Consider the following 27,144-nt stretch of genomic DNA (forward strand, 5'->3'; position numbering starts at 1 on the left):
TCAGCTTCACAATGAATATTAGACTCACAATGCAAATCTTTTACTTTATGTACAGTTTCTTACATTTCCTAACAGCACTCACATAAATTAGAAATATTCATACAAATTATTTTAACAGGGTAAAGTTTCAAATATAATCTAAGCCCTCTTCATATAGGATAAAGTGCATTGTGCTAGGATAAACTGAAAAAACAAGCCTTTAGCGAACAATACAAGGTACAAAATAGCATAAAGTGCACAATTTAGCAGGGTTGAGACAAAAGTCTATCAATGTATATTAGTCATTTAAAAGATGAAAATCACATTAAAATGAAATTATAACATTTCATAAAATTTCCTAAATTTGATAGCAGCGGGAATATAATTACGTGTGGCCATAAAGATTTCTGGTGAGGTTAAAGATTGAATATATGCTGTCATCTTTATATGAAATAAGGTGCTAGAGTAGGAGGATAGGGTGTAAAAAACAAACCCTTATCAAACGATACAGGAAGCAGACTAGCACAGTTGATTGGGTTGAGACTTTATCACACGGACACTTTTGAAAAGGAAGCAACCCAATAAGTCAAAAGAGGAAAAGCAGCTAAATGGTGGATTACATTTAGTCTCAACCTTGTCAAATAAAACCTGTCCTGTGAATTAGCAAACCATGGTAAATAGGGTTTGATTCCCTGACCATTAAAAACATGTACGTATATCTATATCTACATCTACATCTACATCTATATCTATCTATCTATCTATCTATCTATCTATCTATCTATCTATCTATCTATCTATCTATCTATCTATCTATCTATCTATCTATCTATCTATCTATCTATCTATCTATCTATCTATCTATCTATATATATATTCACTGAAAAAACCATAGGTTTCACACATGTTATAGTTAGCGGAAATTTTACTGATAAAAAACCAATGAAATTCCCCCGTTATAGTTATTGCAGGCAACTATAACTCACGCGACCGCAATCCTCTGCTGATGCTAATACTGTATTTAGACACTTATTTGCCCATGTCTTCTTCCATAAATTTTTAGCTATACATATATTACAAATATTTTTTTTTCATAAAGACACATATGTCATCAGCAGAAGATTGCGTTCGCGTGAGTTATAGTTGCCTGCACTAACTATAACGGGGGAATTTCATTGGTTTTTTATCAGTAAAATTTCCGCTAACTATAACATGTGTGAAACCTACGGTTTTTTCAGTGAATTTGCAAGGTTTTTTAAATGCTAATTCCTAACTATAACGTGTGTGAAACCTATGGTTTTTTCAGTGAATTTGTACGGTTTTTTAAATGCTAAGTTACTTTACGCCATTCGTGGCGTGCGCGCCCACTTAACGCAGTTCGTTCCGTGCGCGAACGGTGCGCTTCGCGCACCGTGCGCGCACAGTGAGCACGCGGTGCGCTTCGCGCACCGCGCACCCACTTTACGCAGTTAGTGCCGTGCACGCACGGTGGGCACGCGGTGCGCTACGCGCACCGCGTGCCCACGTTACGCTAGATGGGCCATGTACGCACGATGCACTTCGCGCACCGTGCGCACATGGAGGACATATGATGCACTTCGTTTTGAAAGGTAATATTTAAATTTTTCACACCTATTATAAGCCATGCACAAATGGTGCCCTTCGGGCACCATTTGCACACGGGGTGGGGAGAGTGTGGATAATTTTTTTTTTTAAATATTTTTTTACCGTACGCGTACGGTAAGCGTAATCGGCGAAATTAGCGAAAAAATAAAAATTTGGTTTTTGGCCTTGGGGGATCATTGGGGACTAGGGAATAAGGCTAGGTGTTTTGGAGCTGTCCAAACAGCCCCTTTACATGTTTTTGTGCTTTGTATTTTATTCCACACTCTCAGTGCGAGAGAGAAAATGGCGGCCGCCGCTTCCTGGTTTCGGCCGATTCGAATGTTTACTAAGATCTAAGAGCCAATCAGAATCGCGCTCGCGCACGCCACCGTACGCGTACGGTAAGCGTACCGTAAGCGCACCGTAAGCTGGCTCAGATATATATATTGATTTAAAGGCTATTTTCTCAGAATCTACGGAACAGATTTACACCAAACCTACAAAAGGCACTTCCTTGACCTGAGGACTACCTCTCTGCCAAATTTCTAGTAATTCTGTTCAGCCGTTCGGGCTGTAGCTGTGTCTAAAGGTCCTATGGAAAAATGCATGGGAAAAACGCGTTTTGGGACCCCCCTTTTATCTCAGCCCCCGCTTGACGAATCCCCCCGAGACTTTCAGGGTAGGAGCGGAGCGTAGCGCCCCACCTATTTTGAAAAATTCGCGAGGATTCGTCGACCGGCGCCAAAGTTATTCAAAATAGAATGTTGCAGATTTCCTATGGAAACGTGGTCCTAACTATAACTACCTACTGGCGACCGCCAGTAGGTAATATATATATATATATGTATATATATTAGACATTTCAATGCTATTCAAGGCTTTCTGATGCAAACATTAGACAATGGGGAGCAGGTATGAGTCCTTTTAAGCCCAAATCGAGTTTCATTCCATCAATGCCTAAAGACGAAATAGACATCTTTCATGAAGTTGTCACGGAGGAAATTAAAATACTATACCATCAGGTCAGACACAAAAAACATATTAAAAATTACCAAGAATCACAATATGCCAATTTGATGAAAAAACTGAGTGCCAATCATGAAATAGTGGTCACAAAATCTGATAAGGGTGGCAACATTGTGATTTGGCCATGGACACAATATCCATTGGAAGCCAACAGGCATTTGGACGACCATGCTTGCTATGACGTCATCAGTGATGTCATGAGTGATATAATTTGAGATGTCATCAGTGATGTCATCAGTGATGTCACTGACCATGTCATGTGTGATGTAATATGTGACGTCATCAGCAGTGCATTGCGGGGGCGCGAGTTATAGTTAGCTGAACTAACTATAACAGGGGAATTTCTAGGGTTTTGTACGAGGGAAATGTCCAGCTAACTATAACGCCCCTGAAACCTATGTTTTTTTTAGTGAATTTCTACGGTTTTTTAAATGCCAATTCCTAACTATAACGCCCCTGAAACCTTTGGTTTTTTCAGTGAATTTCAAAGGTTTTTTAAATGCCAATTCCTAACTATAACATGCATGAAACCTATGGTTTTTTCAGTGAATTTCAAAGGTTTTTTAAATGCTAATTCCTATCTATAACTTATCTCTGAAGATATCATGTTTAATGTTTTTGATTGGATTTCTATATTTTTCGAATTCAGTGTGTCATTTCATTAATTAAATTTTTGTTAAAATACTTTTTTATCACCATTTTTAAATGTATTTCTTTAATTAATTCTTTTAAAAATTAAAAAATATTATTTGAACTTAATGGGTTTTTCAAACATATTTTTTTATATTTTTCAAAATATTTTTTTAACTATATGTGCAAAACTTTATGTAATATATTTTTTTCAATGTTTTTGGATCTGCGCACCCTAAGCGCACCGTTCTCGATCCCTACGCGATAGCATCCGCGTATGGTATGCGGCGGGTACGTGGTTAGTGCACGATTTCAATGCGACCGGTACGCGACTCCTAGCCTATACGCGACACGTTCGATGCACGTAACACGACGTTTACGCGCTTCCGCAATGCGTCATCTGCGTCTATTACGCGGTGGGTGCGCGGATCCCACAAAGTATTTAACATTTAAAAAAACATATTTATGTATTGCATGTGAATATTAATTGAAGACAAACTCTAAACTAGTCTTAAAACTAATATATTTTGACAACTAATCCTATATTTCTTGTTAATTCAATTTCGCGGATGCGCGCTGGGTGCGTGCTGCGTAAGCGCACGGTGCGCGGATCCCATGTGACCTGCAAAAAAAGAGATTTGATTGGTTCATTACACTTCCTGTTCTAATTAATGAAAGACCCCACCCATTTCAATCATTCTTCTTTGAGCTTCTTTGGAGAACCACCTCTTTGGAGAGAAGAACATTTTTTAGACTAAGTTTACACTTAGTTCTAATTTTGTTCAACCATAAATGGCTTCAGGGCAGCAGGCATCACCTGCATCACCTCAAACCTCTGAGGATGAATTTTTGCCGTAGTTACCACGCAAAGAACGTTTCTCTTCAGTGGTATGGAAATGTTTTACTTTTCCCAAGGGGCAGAATAAAACCAATGGCACCTTGGTCACATGCAAGATTTGCAAAAGAGTCCTATCGAGAGGGGATCCTAACAAGAAATACTCTTGCGGCAAGGCAAGTATGATGAAGCACATGAGGACCCTTCATCCAAACAATCTTGCAAAAGAAGAGTGCCGACGGATGAGAAACACTCCTGCTCCTGCGCCATCCACCTCATCGCAGCCGAGCACATCAAGAGTGCATCCATCAGACCAAACCTTGGACATCCGTCCTCAATTTCAATTTTTAAATGTGCTCTGCACTAAGTGCAATAAGACCTTGTGCTATGGCGAGCAGTCGATCGATCTGATCTGCCGCCGCCAAGAAAGTCATATTTGCTAGTTTTTTGTTTTTTTTTATTGTTCCCTGAAGTTCATTCTTTGGTTTCTCCTGTTTTTTTGTGGGGGGGGGGGTTTCAGAAAAATCAAAAAAATCACAAAATTGTTCAGAAACCCCCCTAAAAAATATAAAAGAAGAAAGAAAAAAAAAAGTTCTTGTAAGAACTAACTTTCCTGGTTTAAAAAAAGAGCTACATTTCTTTGTTAGTGTGTGAAAGTTTACATGAATGTATGTGTAGTACGTAATTGACTGAATGAATGCATTAGTAGCGTATGGTGAATGTATAAGTGCAGAACTATAAGGAAGTGCTGCAGCATCACACAGTAACCTCTTTAGCTGCAGTGTGCTGTAGTACTTCCGAAGCACAGGGACGCAACATATGTACATAAATATGTGGCAAATCTATGCTTCTGTCTGCACGGCTGCTTAAACTGCAGCCATGTGGTGACACAGGCACCCTTGCACAATAGTGCAAGGATATCTGTGTCATGTGCTGTTTGTTTTTCTACAGGAAGACACACCTTCCTGTACAAAAACAATGAGAAAATGCATTTTTCTCCTTCAATGTATGCTGAACATTTCAGCATGCATTGAAGATATAAAAATGTGGAGAAATTAAAACAATTCTCTTTGTTGTACTTTCCTACACCGATTGTAGAATGGTGCACCATTCACACACATATCGAGATTTATGATTTCTGTTAAATCTAGACATGTGTCTTGTTCTATGAGTATTAAGTGCAATCATGCACAACAACACTTATAGAACACCCTTTCAACACAAAGTGGTCTAAATGATGAGGTTGTATTTACATGGAGTATAAAAAGGGCACAGAGTGCCTTTTCCTCTCTTTGTAAATATAAAAGAGTGTCTTGCACAATAACTATGTTCCAAAAAGTGACATACTTCCGTTTTTAAATTTCCTTGCGAATGATAAAAGTAAGCACAGAGTTTTGTCTGCAAAGATGTTCAAAGAAGAATGATTGAAATGATTGCCATCCTTCAACAGCTAAAAACGTGAAATATTATGAACCCCTCAAATCTCGTTTTTTGCAGGTCACATGATATCTGATTATGGTCAGATTTCAAAACTACATAAACAGAGTGTTTTTAGAAACGTGTTTCCACTTTGTAGCTTCTTGCAGGCCTCTTCATTCTGCATATTGAGACTTAGTTAAACTTACCTTCACAGTAATAGGATTAAAAAATAGTATTAATTTTTTGCTGTTTTTCATTTACATAAAAATTGTTAAAAATTGCTTATTTTAAAATTTGGATCTGTGAAAGACAAAAAAAATAATTATAACATATAATAATACATTTTTTACAACACAACATAATTTCCACAAAGTAATTTGTTTGCCTTTTTTGCTGTTCTCAGAATATATTGAATTTCACTAGAAATTGTGATTTCAATGGTACTCATCACTTAACAGCGGACAAAAAAAAAACAATCAGAAAGATTGTTAAAAAAAAAACATACTATTCTCAGTAAAATACCAGAAAATACAAATCATACATATATGAAATGCTTACAGCTTACAAAATTTTATAACTTTAACTTATAAAAACTGTAAATGTTGCCGCATTAAAATAATCACCAAATAAATGACCACCAAAAAGTCCATAATTCAAAAATATACCTTTTCTTGAGGCCAAGTGGTATTTTTGCACTTCTTCTTTATATAAATTGCCCAATGGTAGTCCTATTAAATTATAATAATAAATTCCTCAGCGACTGAATTATCTTCCTAAAACTTTGGCTTTAAAAATATTAGGTAGTAATTTTATAATTCCCTAGGCAAACGTTATTTGAAAACCAACTGGGCATCATTACAAAGTGTCCAGCCTTTGTCACATTTTAGATAGGCAGTATAATGTCCAGATGTGGTGGAAGGACCATCATGGAAAATTATTGCAATTGCTACAAACGTCCTTCCTGATATTGATACTTGTGTTGCAACAAACTGCTTTATTAAAGTATCCAATATTCTTCCATCAGCTGTACAACGTTGCATCATTAAAATTATGTATTTTCCATATTTTGTTAAGAATAATGTGGATAACATTTCTGATTTACATTGGCTACACTCCATTTTTTGAATTGCACCTTTCACTAATTTATTGAAAGCCACTGATTTACAGTCTGGTAATGTTAAATACAGAAATCTCTCAGTGTCTACATTGGTGCTACATGTATACATGTAATTTTCACAATAATGTTCCCATTTGTAAGAAAGGCCAAAAATATTTTCTATTTCTACACCTTCATTTTCAAAAATGGTAAGCATATACATTAAAAATTCCTAGGCATCTTGTTGGATATTTTGTGTAAATTGTGTAGAACCAGAACACTCATCCAAAAGATTACGAACATCTGAAACAGATTTTATTTTACTTCTATCTGTTGTCAATTTTTCATAAACAGAATGCAACAGAGAACAAAATCTTTTTTCCCGATTCTGCATAATTTGTTCTTGCAAACCTTCAAGATAAAAAACAACATTGACCACTACATTAGCATAGCAGTTGACACCAGAACTATTTTCAAACTGATAACCAACAATCTCTTCAACAGTGTCCAATTTCTTTTTACCTGCAATCGCAACATTATCTTGTTCTTTTCCCTTCTTGACATCTTCAGTACAGATATTCTCTAACCTTCTTTTTCGACAAACCATACGCTTTTCAAATACAGGATATTGACCTAAATTTGGAGCATACACCCTTCTTAACCTATTATACTCTTTTACACAGTTTGCATCTGCAGTAACCTTTGTCTCATCAAAATCAATCAAAAACAAACCAGATAATGTTCTAACTCACGACAAAGCAACATATGCCATACCCTCCTTAAATACAGTAGATCCAATGTTCACCAATGCACTGTCTACACTTAATCCTTGAGATTTATGAATAGTCACTGCATATGCCAGAGAAAATGGAAATTGTTTCCTACGGACATATAAATCTTTAACAAGCAAAAAACGAACTGAACAACGACCAATTTCTTTAACTTCATCAATCTGATCAAATTTAATTTTTAAAAATTCAATTCCTTCTTTTTTCTGATAATTCACAAAATCCACCACTTTTCCCATTGCACCATTAACTAAACCTTTCTCTACATCCAAATTACGCCTTAAAATTACCCGACAGTTTACACACACATACAGTATCTTTTCCAAACCAGCAGTTTTAGATATTTTTTTTTCTAAACAATCTAGTTTTGATCTCAACTTACCCGTCAAAATAATAGTGATTCCTTCATGTAGTATTTTATCGATGGCTTCCATTTTAACAATTTCTTCATTTTCCAATTTTAATAATTCTTCGTTAAATATTGAACACTCACGCAGTGTCGGCATTAAGCAAATCACTGACTTATTTTTAGCAATTTCCACGTACACTTTTGCAGCAACTGCATTTTCATTTGGAAAGACATTGCAAAGTAATCGACTCTCCAAAGCTTCTTTCCCTTTTTTTTAAAGAATTCCAATTCTTATATCTTGAAGAATACTTCCATATTCAGCATCATTTGCCTGTCGCATATTTGTTGTCAGTTCTTTGTATTCAAAATTACTCCAAATGTTCACATTACCAACACTGCCAAGAGACTTTCTGGTATCTTCATGGGCAAGTGTTTTAAATACCGGTTGTCCTTTTACCGGTGTCAGTTGCAGTAGATCTCCAAAAACTATGACGTGTTTTCCTCCAAATAACACGTCATACTCTGTTTTAAGAATTTGCTGCATTCTCAAATGCACAAAGGCAAGCATCAAGTTTGAAACCATGCTCACCTCATCAATAATGAGAAGTTTCATTTTCTTCAGCACTCTTGAAACTTCACAACAAGCTTCTCCAGATACCTTGTGGTATTCCAATTTGTTCTCATGCTCTACAGGCAGCATTAGTAAACGATGTAAAATAATTCCTTTAATGTTATGTGCTGCCACCCCAGTGGGAGCAGTGACAACACAAGACAAATTCGACTCAGTTGTTTTTTGCAGATAACTTGTAATTACTTTAATTAAGAAACTCTTTCCTGTTCCAGCTTGACCACTCACATACATTCGGATAGGTTGAAATGATGTACATGAGCACACTCTCTTTTCATGAAGTAATCCATGGTCAATCTGCTCTTTCACTTGCTGATATATTTGTTTCTGTTCAACATTTAGTTGCTCTTCCAAGTTTCCTAACTGTATTGCATCTTCTTGTGCTTGATACATTGATGTTTCCACCTCATTCATTGCAATCGCTGCTTCATTTTCAACAATTGGTTGTCTCAGTGGATCTTGACTCAGTGCAGCAGAACTTTGACTGTCTTGAGAACTGTCTCTAGCAATCTCAGCTGCAATTGTAGCTTCTTGATCAATTTCATCATTCAACATTTTCACATAATTTGCAAAAGTACGGCATTGTATGTTATCTTTAGAAGTATTAAATGAATCTTCATAGCTGGGAAAATCTCCAAGTAATTCCAGTTCAGAACGCCATGGTTTGAACATTTGCAAAAGGGCTAAATAGTAAAATTCCCTTTTGTCAGCAGTGTCGCAACTCAGTTTTCTGTGATTAATTAAATGTCCTTTCCTTTGTTTCACCAGACATCCTTCAGAACCAATCACTCCATATTTTCCATTGTTGATGTTCTCTGTAATATTCCGTTTAAAAGTGTAGTTTTGCAGCACTTCATAGAGACACATGTTCTCAAGATGATGACTTCTCTTTGGATAGTATGTGTCCAACATATTGGTTTTCAAAATATCTGTACTTTCAGGGTCATTTTCTGCTAAATATTCTTTCTTGAACAGATTTCAGTACCCGATTTCGCATTCCTGCAAGACCTAGACTCACCCAAATGATTCTTCTACTTTTTGAATATAGACTTGCAGATGATAACCGATCTGAACATTCATATGTTCCAATTTCACGATGCGATAACATCTTCAAACTGAAACTGTATAATTTCTTACTTAGACTCTTCCCGTGAGAAATCTCTTCCCCCATTTCTTTCAATTCAGTCTTTTCTTATTTAGTAATGTAAGACGTTACATATCGAGCAACAGCAATGGAATTGTCCGCAACATACTGAATATTCATGTTAGCGTTCCACATGGATAAAATAACTGGATTGTAGTCATTTATGTATTTCGATTCTTCGCTTCTTCTTAAGTTGTAGGTGTTTTTCGGAGACTTTCTTGTGATGGTATGTTGTACAGCTGACATAAAACTGTTCACTCTTCCTTTGGCTAATACAGGACGTGGAAATCCAAAACGACATTTGGTATAGAACTTATCCTTTGACTTGTACTTTCGTCGACAGTATTTTCCACACCTGTCTCTTTGAAATCGTAAGACTTGTTGTTTTAAGTTTTTCTCTTCTCTTCTATTTGGAAGAGCACATGTAGCATAATCTTCAATGAAAGACAAAACAGTTTCATCTGAATCTGTTCCAAATTTGGGGGCGTCCTTGACCCATAATAACATATGTATGTGAGGAGCACCTCTTGCTTGATACTCCTTTCTCCAAAAGAAATCCACAACTTCTCCAAGAGGAGGATTCTTTTTATTGCAGATGAAAGACATCATAGCTTCAAATCTATGATTGAAATATCTGCATACATTGACAGGATCCAAGGAGCACAATTCTCCAGGTGACTTGTATTCAATATTTTTTATATTGGAATTTGCCTCTCGAAGAAATTCAAGTAAATCATCCCAAGCGTACTCAGCACAGCTTAGGGTAAGAAACCACGTAGGAGTTCCCAAGTTCTGTAGCATGCATTTCAGTTCTCCATGTCAACGGTACCAATATTCATTAGTCCCACGCAGACATGCCATCAGATTAATCAACTGAGATTCTAAATGATCATCTCTCTGATGCACTTTATCCATAAAATCCTTTGCAGTTACATTTTGCAGATGCATTCCAGTTTTTAATATGTGATTTACTGCATATGAAAGTCCAGACAAGTCACTTTCAAACAAAAGATGAAACATATAAGGGATACATTGTCGAAATCTTGGATCTTCTGCATATAATCTTGTTGTCCGATATTCAGATGCAGGAATCTGCACAGGACCTTCATCATATCGTCCACCTTTTCCTGTTGGAAACAACTGCGGGAAACACCGAGCTTCCAAGCTCTCTTCCCATACACTCATGGGACTTCCTGTTGCTTTTTTCCTTTGAAACAACTCAATTGTATTCCCCATCACCTCTTTGGAATGAAGTGGATGTACACTGTAATTTTCATAGATCTCTTCACATCTGGACATGTCCACTTTTTCAATTTGTCCACTTAATGTTTCACTATCTTCTGCTAAATCTATTTCTTCTTCTCCAACAAACACATTTCTATAGTACTCATTATTTTTTATCAGATACAATGATGCCTTTTGCACTTTTCTAACATCCACTAACTCTTGCCAGATTTTCTTATTCTTAGTAGGAACACCATTAACTAGAATGACTAGTGGCTCATTTTCTGCATGATCTACACCAATAGTTTCAAAATTTTTCCTTAAATCTAATGGTAAATACACAACTCTTCCTTTCAATCCTCTTTGCAACTCTGATGGAGGTAATTTACTTGTTTTGGGCTCCATACGAACAATATCCTGAAACGGGTGAACACATTGTATCAGAATAGACTCATACGTATTTAAATCAATCATGGAGGAATAGCAACCAACTCTAGATTATTATGAACAGCTCTATCAGGCATTTTATTCTCATCTAATTTATTATAACAATATTTGCAAATACGCTGCTCACATCCCAAATCAAAACATTCCTCTACCAACAAATAAGTTGCAAATTCCATCCACTTATCATTATCTTCTATTTCACTTTTTAAATACAGATTGACACCCCTAGTCTGATTTTTATAGTGATTTCGCCGACAACAAATACAAGAAACATTTGGGTGCCGATCACGATCCGGTAAAAAAATTGCCCGTCCGACTCGTATGCGGTCTTTTTACCGTACGAATCGTACAAGTGCCGTACAAACTGGCAATCACGATTCGCATGGTAAAAAGCCCATACGAGTCGCATTGGGAATAATTCCCCACACGTCCTCAGGTCGGAAAAAGTGTCCGACACGTCCTCGGACGATTTACCGTACAAACGTTAAAAGCGAAGTCCGATCTTGCAAGTACGATCCGTCCCGGGCGTCCGATTTTACAACCGTATGGTTTAAAGACCGTCCGCACCGAACTCCTATAGTAACCATGGAGACGTGCAAACAGGTGCCCGGTACGCGCTGTACCCCCCCAGCCCCTGCATGTATGCGCCGTACCCCCCCAGCCCCCGCATGTACGCGCCGAACCCCCGTGTATGTACACCCGTGTACGTGTCGAACCCCCGTGTATGTACACCCGAGTACGTGTCGAACCCCCCGTGTATGTACACCCGAGTACGTGTCAAACTGTACGTGTCGAACCCCCGTGTATGTACACCCGTGTACGTTCGAGTCGTACCCCCACCCGTGTATGTATGGTGCGTACCCCCAGCACCTAGCGCTGGGGGTACGCACCGTACATACACGGGTGGGGGTACGACTCGAATGTACACGGGTGTACATACACGGGGGGTTCAACACGTACAGTTCGACACGTACTCGGGTGTACATACACGGGGGGGTTCGACACGTACAGTTCGACACGTACTCGGGTGTACATACACGGGGGGGTTCGACACGTACAGTTCGACACGTACACGGGTGTACATACACGGGGGGTACGACTCGAACGTACGGGGGCTGGGGGGGGTACGGCGCTTACCGGGCCACCTACTCTGGTCGTTTCGTGCCGTACTTCGCATTTCCGGCACTTTTTGGGTGCCGTAAAAATATTGCCGTCCGGACTGCTGTCGGTTCGAATCGTACTTCCTGGGTAGTGAAACGCTGCCTGGAAGCGTCCCGACGTCACGTCGCAGCATTCCCGGATCACATTCGTATGCATATTTTCGTCGGTCGGTGTTTTTTACGATTCGTACGGAAATGGTGTTTCCGTGCGAATCGTAATTCCATGTTTGTAATGTTTTACAACCGGGTACGAGTCGGACGGAGAATACGCTCCGACCGACGGGTCGTACCCGGTTTTTACCGGATCGTAATCGGCACCATAGTCTTTCACCTGAAATTACCTTAAACTTTGTGATTTCATCCTCTAATTTTTCTGTAATTACAGATTCTACATTGTCTTCAACATTTTGTTCTACTAATGTGTCAGTTTCTTCACTCTCTTGCTGAGGCCCAAAGTAACAAAACTCAATATCCTCACAAACCTGCTTCACATCTGAAACTGACCCACGTAAAAGAGCACTGTTCAACTCACTTAACTTTAGTGCTGGACTTTTTGCATAATACAACCTTCTCACTAACTTCCGTATTTGAGTATGATGAACTGCAAGCATTCTGAAATGGTGAAAAACACTTTCACAAACTTTCCTAGAAAGACAAGCAAGAGAATGACCTTGCAAACCAGTATGTTTTCTCACTCTGCAAGGGTCTAGTCCTTGCAACAGCTTAATCTTTTGTTTTACACTTTTTTTAGTACAGGCTCGTAAAAAACTACATCATTTTTCAATAGATTCCTGTTGTACACTACAAACACTACTGCAATCCCAAATGTACACAAGGTTTTTAGCACGTCTCTCTAAAACTTCATCAGCTATCACTTCTTCTGCATTTCTTTCAATCATTTTCTCTTTCTCCATTGGACAACCATCACTAACCTCATAACCTCTACCACTGGTGTCAACTGCATACAATAATTTTTCACTTAGTGAATAACTCTCTTCATTAAAAAAAGGCTCTGAACTAGAACTGTGTTTCCATTCTCTCAAAAAAGCATCACAAATTTTTTTAAATTAATTTATGTAAATGTATAGGTATTTATATAGCGCCGATCGCCACTACGGGTATCTCAGCGCTGTACTCATACCGCTGAAGGAACCCTTCCTGGCTTTCCATTTGAGGTGTCCACTCCTGGGCACCCCCCATGGTGAGGCCAGGCATCCCAGCGCTGTTGGGGCCGTTGTGGAGATTAAGCAAGCTATTGCCCAGGGTTGCAGCGTGGGACCCAAGATTAGAATAGGCACTGAGGCGAGAATATCTGGTCCGCGGAATTTATAGCCCGAGACCATGCCGTGACGGGAATCGAACCCTGGTCCTGGACCAGTGCTCTGCATCAAGGTCTGCTGCTCTAACCAATGAGCCACACGTCTCCACTCTAATAACTCTTTTCCTCCTACTTTTGGCCTTCATTACAAATATTAGTTTATCTAGTGATCAAATTCTGTTTAACTTCAAAAGCCTTTTCCACAATGCTTTCAATATGCTTCTTCTTTTTATAAAATAAAGCTCTCTTTTTATATTTCTTCACATCTTTCAGCAAATTATGCACTACTCTCTTGTAAAATATTTTTTTGCGTAATTCCTTATACTGATTTTGTCTTCTTTTACCATACTTTATCTCCTTTGACTGAACATTTGCTTTTCTACTTTTCCTCTTATTTTAATTTTTTTTCTTACTTAAAAAAATTTCTGAAGTTGCAGCATTCTCTACATTCTGTTTGCTCCTATAAACATTTTTAATAAATTGCTTTGTGATCTTACCAGAATTTTTTTCCTTTTAGCCACATTATCTTGTTCATTCAATACTTGTGGTTGATGTTTCTTCAAATAATCCTCCTGTCTCTGTTCTTTTCTTTTTCTGTTTTTTTCTGGCATAATTTCTCAATTTTAACGTTGAAAAACAGTATCTGCAAAAAAGAATCACAAATAAATGTATACTAATAACTTTCAAATTTACAGTATTCCATTACTGTACAAACACATTTTATATAAAAACAGACTAAGAAACTATAGCCTTGAACCACAAGTGTGACGATGATTAAAACAATACATACATAGTGCATACTACTTTGAAGCAGTTCATGCCCTAAAGCCTACCTCACTAAAAGAGTACATGCTAAGTGACTGAATGATTACACTACTAAAAGGAGACACACTGGGTGAGTACCAGGGTGTTTGCTAGAAGTATATGAATACTAACTGGGGAATTGAAGGTGCAAAAGACAACTGTGTAGCTGATTAGAGAACTGAATGCATACTGCATACGCATTTAAAGCAGTCCATGTGCCAAGGCCCGGCTCACTGCATGAGGACTTCGGTACTGACTGAATGATTAGACTACAGCAAGGAGACTGCCTGGATGAATTTTTAAGTGGTTGGGTTTTCGCACAGGGAATGGATTAGTACTTAATGGTCACTAGAAGAGTGCAAAGGGAGTGACAGGATGTTTGCTGGACTATATGGATACTGACTAGAGAATTGAAAGTGTAAAAGACAACTCTGTAGGTGGTTAGAAAACTACATGCATAGTGCATAGGAGTTTGAAGCAGTCCATGTGCTAAGGCCTGGCTCAGTGCATGAATACTTAGACAGTGACTGAATCATTACAGTACTGTAAACAGAGTGTCTTAGTGAATTTATAAATGTTTGCGTTTTGGCACAGTGAATGGATTACTACATGGTGCTGAATGGGTCACTAGAAGACTGCAAAGGGACTGACAGGGTGTTTCCTAGAAGTGTATGGATACTGACTAGGGAATTGAAGGTGTGAAAACAACTGTATAGGTGGTTAGAGAACTACATGCATACTGCATAGACATTTGAAGCAGTCGATTTGGTAATGGTTGGTTCACAACATAAGTACTTGGAAACTGACTAAATCATCAGACTACTTCTAGGACAGTGCCTGGATAAAAATTTAAAATTTCAGCTCTGGTGCAGTGAAGACAATACTATATGGTACTCAGCCACGGTCGGTAGCAGGAGTAACTGCAGGGCGGTGACGTGGGGAGGGGGAGGGGCAGGGTGGGGGGTAGTAAACTATGGATTACGGAGGTTTACAGGTAAGTTAACATATAAATTAATAAAACGAATTTCGTTGCATGCACAACATGCCCAATTGCGATGCTGTGCATGCAACGAAATTCGTTTTATTAATTTATATGTTAACTTACCTGTAAACCTCTGTAATCCATAGTTTACTACCCCCCACCCTGCCCCTCCCCACGTCACCAGCTACTCCTACTACCGACCGCAGCTGATGGTACTGCACTTTAGTGTCAAATCATGACTCAGTTTATCAACACATAAGCAAAGACTGGCTTCTAATGCTACTAAAAGTTGACAACATGACAGGTTTTATAACAGTTATCTGTCAGCAAATACACGATCTAACCAAACGCTTCTCTCACAGTGGTTCCCAAATGCACACAGACTCACAGTGTGATTCTAGACAAGCACCACTATCCCTAGGAGTTTACCAAAACTCATTCACTACACTGGAAGTGGTAAGGGAACTGCACACAATCTACATATTTCACGACTACACTTTACTGTCAATACCTGACTCATTTAATGAAAGCATAAGCCATTACTGTCTTCTAATGCTACTAAAACTTCACAACATGACATGTTTTAAAACAATTATCTGTCAGCAAATACACAATGTTACCAAACGCTTCTCTCACAGTGGTTCCCAAATGTACACAGACTCACAGTGTGATTCTAGACAAGCACCACTATCCCTAGGAGTTTACCAAAACTCATTCACTACAGTGGAAGAGATAAGGGAACTGCACACAATCTACATATTTCACGACTGCACTTTAGTGTCAATGCCTGGCTCATTTAATCAACGCATAAGCAAAGACTGGCTGCTAATGCTACTAAAACTTGAGAACATGACGTTTTAAAAGAGTTATCTGTCAGCAAATACACGATGTTACCGAACGCTTCTCTCACAGTGGTTCCCAAATGTACACAGACTCACAGTGTGATTCTAGACAAGCACCATTATCCCTAGGAGTTTACCAAAACTCATTCACTACACTGGAAGTGGTAGGGGAACTGCACACAATCTACATATTTCACGACTACACTTTACTGTCAATACCTAACTCATTTAATGGAAGCATAACCCATAACTGTCTTCTAATGCTACTAAAACTTGAGAACATGACATGTTTTAAAACAGTTATCTGTCAGAAAATACACGATGTTACCAAACGCTTCTCTCACAGTGGTTCCCAAATGTACACAGACTCACAGTGTGATTCTAGACAAGCACCACTATCCTTAGGAGTTTACCAAAACTCATTCACTACAGTGGAAGAGGTAAGAGAACTGCACACAATCTACATATTTCACGACTGCACTTTAGTTTCACTGCCTGACTCATTTAATCAACACAAAAGCAAAGACTGGCTTCTAATGCTACTAAAACTTGACAACATGACAGGTTTTAAAACAGTTATCTGTCAGCAAATACACGATGTTACCAAACGCTTCTCTCACAGTGGTTCCCAAATGCACACAGACTCACAGTGTGATTCTAGACAAGCACCACTATCCCTAGGACTTTACCAAAACTCATTCACTACAGTGGAAGTGGTAAACGAACTACACACAATCTACATATTTCACGACTGCACTTTAATGTCAATGCCTGACTAATTTAATCAACGCATAAGCAAAGACTGACTTCTAATGCTACTAAAACTTGACAACATGACATGTTTTAAAACAGTTATCTGTCAGCAAATACACAATGTTACCAAACGCTTCTCTCACAGTGGTTCCCAAATGCACACAGACTCACAGTGTGATTCTAGACAAGCACCACTATTCCTAGGAGTTTACCAAAACTCATTCACTACACTGGAAGTGATAAGGGAACTGCACACAATCTACATATTTCATGACTACACTTTACTGTCAATACCTAACTCATTTAATGAAAGCATAAGCAATGACTGGCTTCTAATGCTACTAAAACTTCACAACATGACATGTTTTAAAACAGTTATCTATCAGCAAATACACGATGTCACCAAATGCTTCTCTCACAGTGATCCCAAATGCACACAGACTCACAGTGTGATTGTAGACAAGCACCACTATCCCTAGGAGTTTACCAAAACTCATTCACTACAGTGCAAGTGGTAAGGGAACTCCACACAATCTACATATTTCACGACTTCACTTTAGTGTCAATACCTAACTCATTTAATGAAAGCATAAGCAATGACTGGCTTCTAATGCTACTAAAACTTCACAACATAACATGTTTTAAAACAGTTATCTATCAGCAAATACACAATGTTACCAAACACTTCTCTCACAGTGGTTCCCAAATGTACACAGACTCACAGTGTGATTCTAGACAACAACCACTATCCCTACGAGTTTACCAAACCTTATTTACTACTTTGGAAGTGGTAAGAGAACTGCACACAATGTGCATATTTCAAAAGTGCCCTTTTGTATCATTGCCTGACTCGTTTAATGAACGCATAAGCAAACACTGGCTTCTCATGCTACTAAAACTTGACAACATGACAGGTTTTAAAGGAGTTATCTGTCAGCAAATACAACATGTTACTAAATGCTTCTTTCACAGTGGTTCCCAAATGCACACAGGCTCTGTGTGTGATTCTAGACAAACAACACTATCCCTTGCACTATACCAAAACACATTTCTTCATCTACAAGCAGTACTACATTTTACTGCAGAAACATAACTCATTTCACAAATTCATAAACAATGACTGGTTTCTAATTCTACCAAAATATAAAAACTGCATAGTTATCTGTCTACAAACACATAAAAAAAACATATCCTTATCACAAAATGGTTTCTACATGCAAACACACTGTCAATAACATTGTAGAGAAAAAAAGTACTCCCTACACTTTAGCAGAAGAAATACATTAGTCTGATTAAATAAAAATAGAAATAGTCTACATACATACCCTCACAATTAAATAACGTACCTTTCAAGTTGTTTTGTAGATTAAGAAGAATATCAGTCACACACACCAGATTTTCTTATACAGAATCTCTGCACTGTGCACCTGTCAGCAGAACTAAAGAATGGCAAAGTTTCCCTCTCATTTTCCACACATATACATGTAAACATCAAATCACATTCCTTCCCACATAAATTCAAAAGCAAACACACATTTCTATTGCTTAAACATTTCAACCCTTTCCAAATGACATAAACATCAACCCTTCCCCCAATCTGCCTTCTGCCCGTTACCATAGAAACAGGTCATGGAACACTGTACTGAGCACACAGGTCACAAGTTCAGCACACACAATGTTGCTAATCAAAACAGCAAGTGTGCTTGACTTCTCAACATATCAGCTTATCATATATAATGTTCCTTACAATCAGTTTTTGTTAACCAATAAGAATCATGCGTTTAAAAAACAGAAATATATACCCTACCTTTCAGTGTAGAAGGTTGTCAAACAACGTATGATTTCTTGTCTTTTTTCAAAATTGCATCTTAGCCACCATTTTAGAAACATCTTACTTTCCAAACTGCCATTTCATTTACAGAGACCATCTGAGTGCATCCAGACCTCCTTACAAGAGGCCTACAGTGTGGATTGTGGGACACAGCTACATTTTCTGGAGGCAAAGGTATGCAGAAAACAAAGGCATTCACAAAGACCTAGGTTTGCCAAATGTAGACATTAAATGGATTGGACAGAGAGGGTTAAAGTGGCACCAATTGATGCCATTGGTGAAATCCTGCATGCAAATCCAACACCCTGACCTCATAATAGTGCACTGTGGTGGCAATGACCTAGGCACTTTGACTGGGGTAGGCCTGGAAATTCTTATGAAGGACACCTTTGCAGAACTGATTTCACTTTTCCCTAAAACTGCCTTTGTGTACTCTAACATATGCCAAAGGCAGAAATGGAACTGGTCCGATCATTTTTGTCCACAGATTGAGAAAGCTAGGAAACATGTGAATAAATCTGTTTCTGCTTTTCTCCGAGACTACAGAATGGGGTCCATTTACAATAACAATCTGCGCTTTCATATGCAAGAGATGTTTAGGAGAGATGGAGTACACTTTACTGATGAAGGAAACAGAGTCTTTCCTCAACAACTTTAGACTCTGTATAGGTACTTAGTTATAAGTACCAAAAACTCTCAATGAACACAACGGCTCTTTTTAGAGCCACTCAAGAACAAAACACTTAAGCTTAATCTTTATCTCCCAACAATTTCATTTTTTTTCGCTTGGATCCGCGAACCCACCGCAAGAGGATCCGTGCATCTAACGCGATAGGATGCGCGCACCATGCGCGCATTTCGTAGTTTTTTTAAAAAAGGGGGGCCACAGGGGGTCCTTCCGGGACCCCCTAAGCACCTCTAGAGGGTCAAAGTATTTCCACTCTGCCCCCTTTATATGTTTTACACACTTATGTCCCTTGCTTCTTCAGCCTCGCTTCTATTGAGGCAGAAAATGGCCGCCAACAGTTCCTGGTTTCGAATGTAGAGAGACACTCGACAGCCAATTAGCATTCAGTGCGCGATCGGGAGGGTGCGTGCTCGGTTCGAGGAGGGTGCGCTTACGGTGCGGGTACAGTCCGTGGATCCTCCGCAGCCATAGATATCACTAACTTTTTTACCCTAATTTTCTCAGGAACTACTGAACAGATTCACACCATATATGCAAAAGGCACAAGTCCGAACTGAGGACTACCTCTTTGCCAAATTTGGTGTCATTCCGTTCAGTGGTTCGGGCTGTAGCTGCGACAACAGATCCTATGGGAAATTGCAGGGGGAAAACGTGTTTTGTGACCCCCCTTTTTTCTCAGCCCCCCACTTGACGGATCACCGCAAAACTTTCAGGGTAGGAGCTTAGCGGAGCTGGCCAAAAGTTTGGAAAATGTCGCGAGGATTCGTCAACCGGCGCCAACGTTATTCCAAATAGAATGCTGCGGATTTCCTATGGAAAATAGGTCCTAACTATAACTATCTACTGGCGACCGCCAGTAGATAATATATATATATATATATATATATATATATATATATATATATATATATATATATATATATATCCATATGAAACTGCTCTTGAAATGAAGATGCCACACACGACGTGTATTTTCTCTCGTTTATTCAGCAGGCTGCAGTCTAACAAATCGTACCTTCCCAGCATGCTGTCTTTAAAGCCATGTGCCAAACGCGTTTCTGGAATTGTTTTCCCTTGATCACTAGCTGGCTTAGGGAGGAAGAAACAGCTGCATTTCATCTTACACTCGCAATTTAAATACATAGTCCCGCCCCAGGGGGCGTGTGCATCAAGTGCATCATGGTTCTTATAGTTTAGGTACGTATCAAATCCATAGTGGATGCGGCTGAAACTTAGTCTTCCAACAATAATTTTCCTTTGGGTCGCTTGTTCTTGGCAAAACCGCTTGGCTGCTCAACTTGTGCCTAACCAAATGAGACACGCCGTTCCATGTGGTGCTCTGCTCTCAAAGCAACCGGATCTGCCCAGTCCGCAGAGGGGCGTCTTCGTGGCCAGAGCGGGCCACTACACATCCATATGAAACTGCTCTCACAATGAAGATGCCACACACGACGTGTATTTTCTCTTGTTTATTCAGCAGGCTGCAGTCAAACAAATCGTGCCTTCCCAGCATGCTGTCTTTAAAGCCATGTGCCAAACGCGTTTCTGGAATTGTTTTCCCTTGATCACTGGCTGGCTTAGGGAGGAAGAAACAGCTGCATTTCAGCTTACACTCGCAATTTAAATACATAGTCCCGCCCCAGGCCATGATGCACTTGATGCACACGCCCCCTGGGGCGGGACTATGTATTTAAATTGTGAGTGTAAGATGAAATGCAGCTGTTTCTTCCTCCCTAAGCCAGCCAGTGATCAAGGGAAAGCAATTCCAGAAACGCGTTTGGCACATGGCTTTAAAGACAGCGTGCTGGGAAGGCACGATTTGTTTGACTGCAGCCTGCTGAATAAACTAGAGAAAATACACATCGTGTGTGGCATCTTCATTGTGAGAGCAGTTTCATATGGATGTGTAGTGGCCCGCTCTGGCCATGAAGACGCCCCTCTGCGGACTGTGCAGATCCGGTTGCTTTGAGAGCAGAGCACCACATGGAACGGCGTGTCTCATTTGGTTAGGCACAAGTTGAGCAGCCAAGCGGTTTTGCCAAGAACAAGCGACCCAAAGGAAAATTATTGTTGGAAGACTAAGTTTCAGCCGCATCCACTATGGATTTGATACTTACCTAAACTACAAGAACCATGATGCACTTGATGCACACGCCCCCTGGGGCGGGACTATGTATTTAAATTGCGAGTGTAAGATGAAATGCAGCTGTTTCTTCCTTCCTAAGCCAGCCAGTGATCAAGGGAAAGCAATTCCAGAAACGCGTTTGGCACATGGCTTTAAAGACAGCATGCTGGGAAGGCACGATTTGTTTGACTGCAGCCTGCTGAATAAACGAGAGAAAGACACGTCATGTGTGGCATCTTCATTGTGAGAGCAGTTTCATATGGATGTGTAGTGGCCCGCTCTGGCCACGAAGATGCCCCTCTGCGGACTGGGCAGATCCGGTTGCTTTGAGAGCAGAGCACCACATGGAACGGCGTGTCTCATTTGGTTAGGCACAAGTTGAGCAGACAAGCGGTTTTGCCAAGAACAAGCGACCCAAAGGAAAATTATTGTTGGAAGACTAAGTTTCAGCCGCATCCACTATGGATTTGATACTTACCTAAACTACAAGAACCATGATGCACTTGATGCACACGCCCCCTGGGGTGGGACTATGTATTTAAATTGCGAGTTTAAGATGAAATGCAGCTGTTTCTTCCTCCCTAAGCCAGCCAGTGATCAAGGGAAAACAATTCCAGAAACGCGTTTGGCACATGGCTTTAAAGACAGCATGCTGGGAAGGCACGATTTGTTTGACTGCAGCCTGCTGAATAAACGAGAGAAAATACACGTTGTGTGTGGCATCTTCATTGTGAGAGCAGTTTCATATGGATGTGTAGTGGCCCGCTCTGGCCACGAAGATGCCCCCCTGCGGACTGGGCAGATCCGGTTGCTTTGAGAGCAGAGCACCACATGGAACGGCGTGTCTCATTTGGTTAGGCACAAGTTGAGCAGCCAAGCGGTTTTGCCAAGAACAAGCGACCCAAAGGAAAATTATTGTTGGAAGACTAAGTTTCAGACGCATCCACTATGGATTTGATACTTACCTAAACTACAAGAACCATGATGCACTTGATGCACACGCCCCCTGGGGCGGGACTATGTATTTAAATTGCGAGTGTAAGATGAAATGCAGCTGTTTCTTCCTCCCTAAGCCAGCCAGTGATCAAGGGAAAACAGTTCCAGAAACGCGTTTGGCACATGGCTTTAAAGACAGCATGCTGGGAAGGCACGATTTGTTTGACTGCAGCCTGCTGAATAAACGAGAGAAAATACACGTCGTGTGTGGCATCTTCATTGTGAGAGCAGTTTCATATGGATATATATATATATACATGGTGATTTGCTCGAGTGAATAAAATCACTATCTGCACTGAGATCTGGGTCCGTGTCCTTCTTTCCAGCAAAGGAGTTTGTGAGCAGTTTGGATTAATATATGTATATAAATATATAGATTTGGGACCCCCCTTTTTTCTCAGCCCCCGTTTAATGAATCTCCCAGAAACTTTCAGGATAGGAGCTGACCGGAGCGGGCCACAAGTTTTGAACATTTCGCAAAGATTCGTCAACCGGCGCCAAAGTTATTGGGAAAAGAAAAAATGCTTTTCCTATGGAAACTACGTCCTAACTATATCTACTGGCGACCACCAGTAGGTAATATATATATATATATATATATATATGAAGTGCCCACTCGACGTTGGATTTCACCTTGTTTAATCAGCAGGCAGCAACGAGAGACGAGCGCACAGTACAAGCAAGTTTCTTCTAGCCTTCCGCCTACGCGTTTCTGGAAACATTCATCCCTTCTTCAAAGGCAGGCTTTGGAGGAAAGTAACAGCTGCCTTGCATTACGTGCTCTTTTTCAATGTTTAAGGTCCCGCTCACTTGGGCGTGTACATTGCATGGCATCCTGGTTCATGTAGCCTCAGGTAAGTAATATCCATCGTGGTTGCAGCCGTCACTACACCTTCTCAAAATTCAATATCCTTCAGGTTGCATGTACCTATTTGCGCTGCTTTCACTGCTTTTCTTATGCCAAGCTGAATAGGTACCGTCGTTCCTCACTGGTGTTCTCCTCTTCAAACACCAGACCTGCACTGTCAGCAGGGGGGCTGCTTCGTGACCAGAGCGGGCCACTACAAATCCATATGCAAATTGCTCACACAATGAAGCGCCCACTCGACATTGGATTTCACCTTGTTTAAACAGCAGGCAGCAAAGAGAGACCAGCGCACAGTACAAGCAAGTTTCTTCTAGCCTTCCACCTACGCGAATGTTCAAGGTTCCGCCCACTTTGGCGTGCGCATTGCATGGCATCCTGGTTCATATAGTCTCAGGTAAGTAATATATATATAATAGATAGATATAGATAGAAAGATAGATTGATGTAGCTGAAAGTTGCTTATTAACATCTGTTATTTTTATAGCTCAGAGAGAAACGGATTTCGAAGTTTGATTTGTTGAATATGCCACAGAGTTTGTGTCCACTCTGTTTTCATATTACTCGGGCTAATTTGAAAATATTTGGAGCCCATATGTTAAAATCCGGTGCACTTTCTTTTGTGGAAGCAACACGTAGGAGATGAGTTTGCTATTTCAGCATAATGATTCATCAGGTTGATAAATGTGAATTCTTTTATACTCTTACCTACAATGATTTCTATATTGCTCCTATAAAGAGACGTTCTGATAATTTAATGTCATGCATAGGCAAGATACCTTGTAGTATTTTATTTATGTTCATGCTTTTAATTTATATATAAGTGGTTTCAAAGATGGCGCTTATCAGGTGACAAAGGCTGTAGAACACAGACGAAATGCGTCCTGTCTGTTGTGGCCTTTGGAATAAATGAAAATGTTTGCATCCCAGAGTGACGTGTCTTTCTTACATGGAAAGGAGTTTGGGTTTAAAAAAATATATATATATAGATGCATGTTGATATGTCTTTTTCTATGTATACATGTTACACGTTTTTATATATTTATTTATAATTCCTTTCAACAACAATCCCTTTACAGAATGAAGAAGTGCCTCTCCATATACATTATTACACTACTCTCCTAGCACAAAATTATTTAAATCACATCATGGAGTGCATCGAAAAATGGATGACATGTTTCGGCTTCGTAACCTGCCATTGAACCATTGAGTCCCACAAACAGCGTCCCCTAATAAAGTGCACCAGTGTGATCGTCCCTTCTCAGTGTTTTTAAAACAACAAAACTTCTGATGAAAAAATTGAAAAGATCAATTAAAGCAGCCTCCATTAAGGATTTCAATGTTTCTGTCTGTCATATAAATCATTTATTGAGAATGTTCATAATAACTTCCTTTTGTAGACATGAAGTTCAACATACAACAATTTTGTTATTTATATGGAGTGCTAACGTAAAAATTATTCTTTGTTTAAGTCCTTATCTTTTCAATGGCATGATTGAGGAAGTTTGATGAATGTTGATTCTTAGGCAATATTGATTTATTGCCATTTAACTAATTCAGTTTAGGAACTCTATTAATTCATGATTTTTCTTTTGACCATTGACCCACCGATATTACATACAAACTCACTTTCAGTTCCTGTATTAAAGTAATAAAATAGGCCTGTTAATTATGCCATTCAAATTATGTTCTAGTAATGCCATGGGTCACCTTAATTTCCTTTATAATCTGTATTTTTTTTAATGATTTATGAATTCTTTAACCATCATAAAAAGAGATTCCCACCATTGATGCGGTCTTGGCAAACTTAGTCAAAGCTGTTTTAGTAAATATTCTCTGTATGTTTACATTTATTCTTTTGTATTCCTGAAATGTGTTTCCCAATCACTTTTGAGGGATGTAAATGGAGATCTGCATCTAGATTATGGCCACGTGGTTCTTCCATTCCTAGCTGTACATTGAGTCATGAGTCTTGATTCTGCCCCCGTAGAACCAATTCACAATCTCCTCCTCCAAGGCTTCATTCTATTCATGTTTTCCTTTTAACTACGGTGTAAAAAAGTGAGAAATGTGATCCCCTCAGATTACTCCAAGGTTAGGACAAATTATAATTTTTGGGAGTTCACTAAAGATTCAAGGAATAGTTTCGGAAATCTACATGAGTTGCACTTTTCCAGGAGTTCTCAAATGCATAAGTATTTTGCTTGTGAAACTCTAACCAGATGCATATGTGATAACTGTGAGAAAGTGCCTTTTGGACACCCCCAATTTTTGCAGACTTGCGCTGCTGCATTGTGAACTTTGCACACTGGGGCACTACTCTCCAAATACCAGTGTAAAGCTGCTGACCCTAAAACATTTAAAAAGATTGCCTAACTCCTAATTTTTATTTAAGGGCATAGTATATGGTGAAGGAAATACACCAAAGGCACGGAATGTAAGTGTCACCCGAGGCCTTTAGAATGTGGTGTGCCTTGACTCGGTGAAGGCATTTCAAGTATGTAGCCAGAGAGAGGATATAGTCAGGCACAAAATTTGAACTTTTCCATTCAGAACTTTTCCGACTAACACCATCAGCATCTGTGGGAAGTCATCCAATGGGACTGTGAGAGGAGTTAGTCTTGTACAGTTTTCAAACCTGCCACTCTAGAGGATTTCTACTTCCAGAAAAAGACTTACGACCAGATGTTCAAAGGGAGTTAACTTTCCCAAACCCTTTGAATCAGTCAAATGTGCCAAATTAATTTAATGATTTGGAAAAAAGTTTCTGAATCATAAAATGGGCTTACAAATCTAAAAGGAATCAGTAATTGAAAGGGGCATTATTAGGGCGTCCCATCCAAAGACCGATTCTTAGTTATATGCATTAAAGTTTGCAACCAAAATCTGTTTGTAAAACATGAATCTTTTACCAACACCTCAAAGAAGCTTTTAATCCATTCACTAATTGAAAGGGGTCCCTAAGGGCTCCCTTTCTCTTAGTGGATATTTAAAAAAAATATTTTTATTAGTGAACCTTGGGACCACTATTAACACATAAAAAATGCGTGTAAGAAGTTTTATTTCTTTTTTTAAAGCATCCCATTTTTCTTTTAGTAAAATGGGCTGCATTTAAATAAAAAATATTGCTTTGTTTAAAAGCAATCACAGACATGTTAGTCAGCTGGCCCCAGGAGGCTATTATCCCTGTTCTTATATAGCCAATCTGCTTCATGAATATTATTGAGAATGGTCAGATTGCAACCCACTCTTAATGTTGACTTTGTGAATTTATCTAGGTTAGTTTGCAATATCAGAATCAATTCGGAAGAGGTGGGTTCACAAATTGCAACCACTTTCACTAAATCGATTCTTAGTACATGAGGCTCTATGGGTGAAGGTAAAACCTTTGATGAGGTTCACCGACTAGGTTTAAGCAAACTCCTGTACATCACAGTCAGCCTCAGTTTGTGCCTAGGTCCGGGTCAAACACACTCATAGATTTTTTTCTTTTCTTGACACATTTTATCTTGAAAACTTTAAAGAATTCACATTTCTGGTTCCCCCGATTGTATTATAATCACATTTTGTCATTGTTCTTACTGTGTTTACCCTGGTTTATAGAAATATG

The 27,144-nt window shown here is 39.2% G+C and overlaps 1 protein-coding gene across 4 annotated transcripts in view; it reads left to right on the plus strand.

The window, feature by feature from the left end:
* The window catches only part of KCNH7 (potassium voltage-gated channel subfamily H member 7), a 1,410,086-nt gene that overhangs the window by 1,004,399 nt on the left and 378,543 nt on the right, over window positions 1-27,144 (plus strand). The window lies entirely within an intron of this gene.

This window comes from Triturus cristatus, chromosome 3_1 (assembly GCF_964204655.1).
Source record: "Triturus cristatus chromosome 3_1, aTriCri1.1, whole genome shotgun sequence".
Lineage (NCBI taxonomy): Eukaryota > Metazoa > Chordata > Amphibia > Caudata > Salamandridae > Triturus > Triturus cristatus.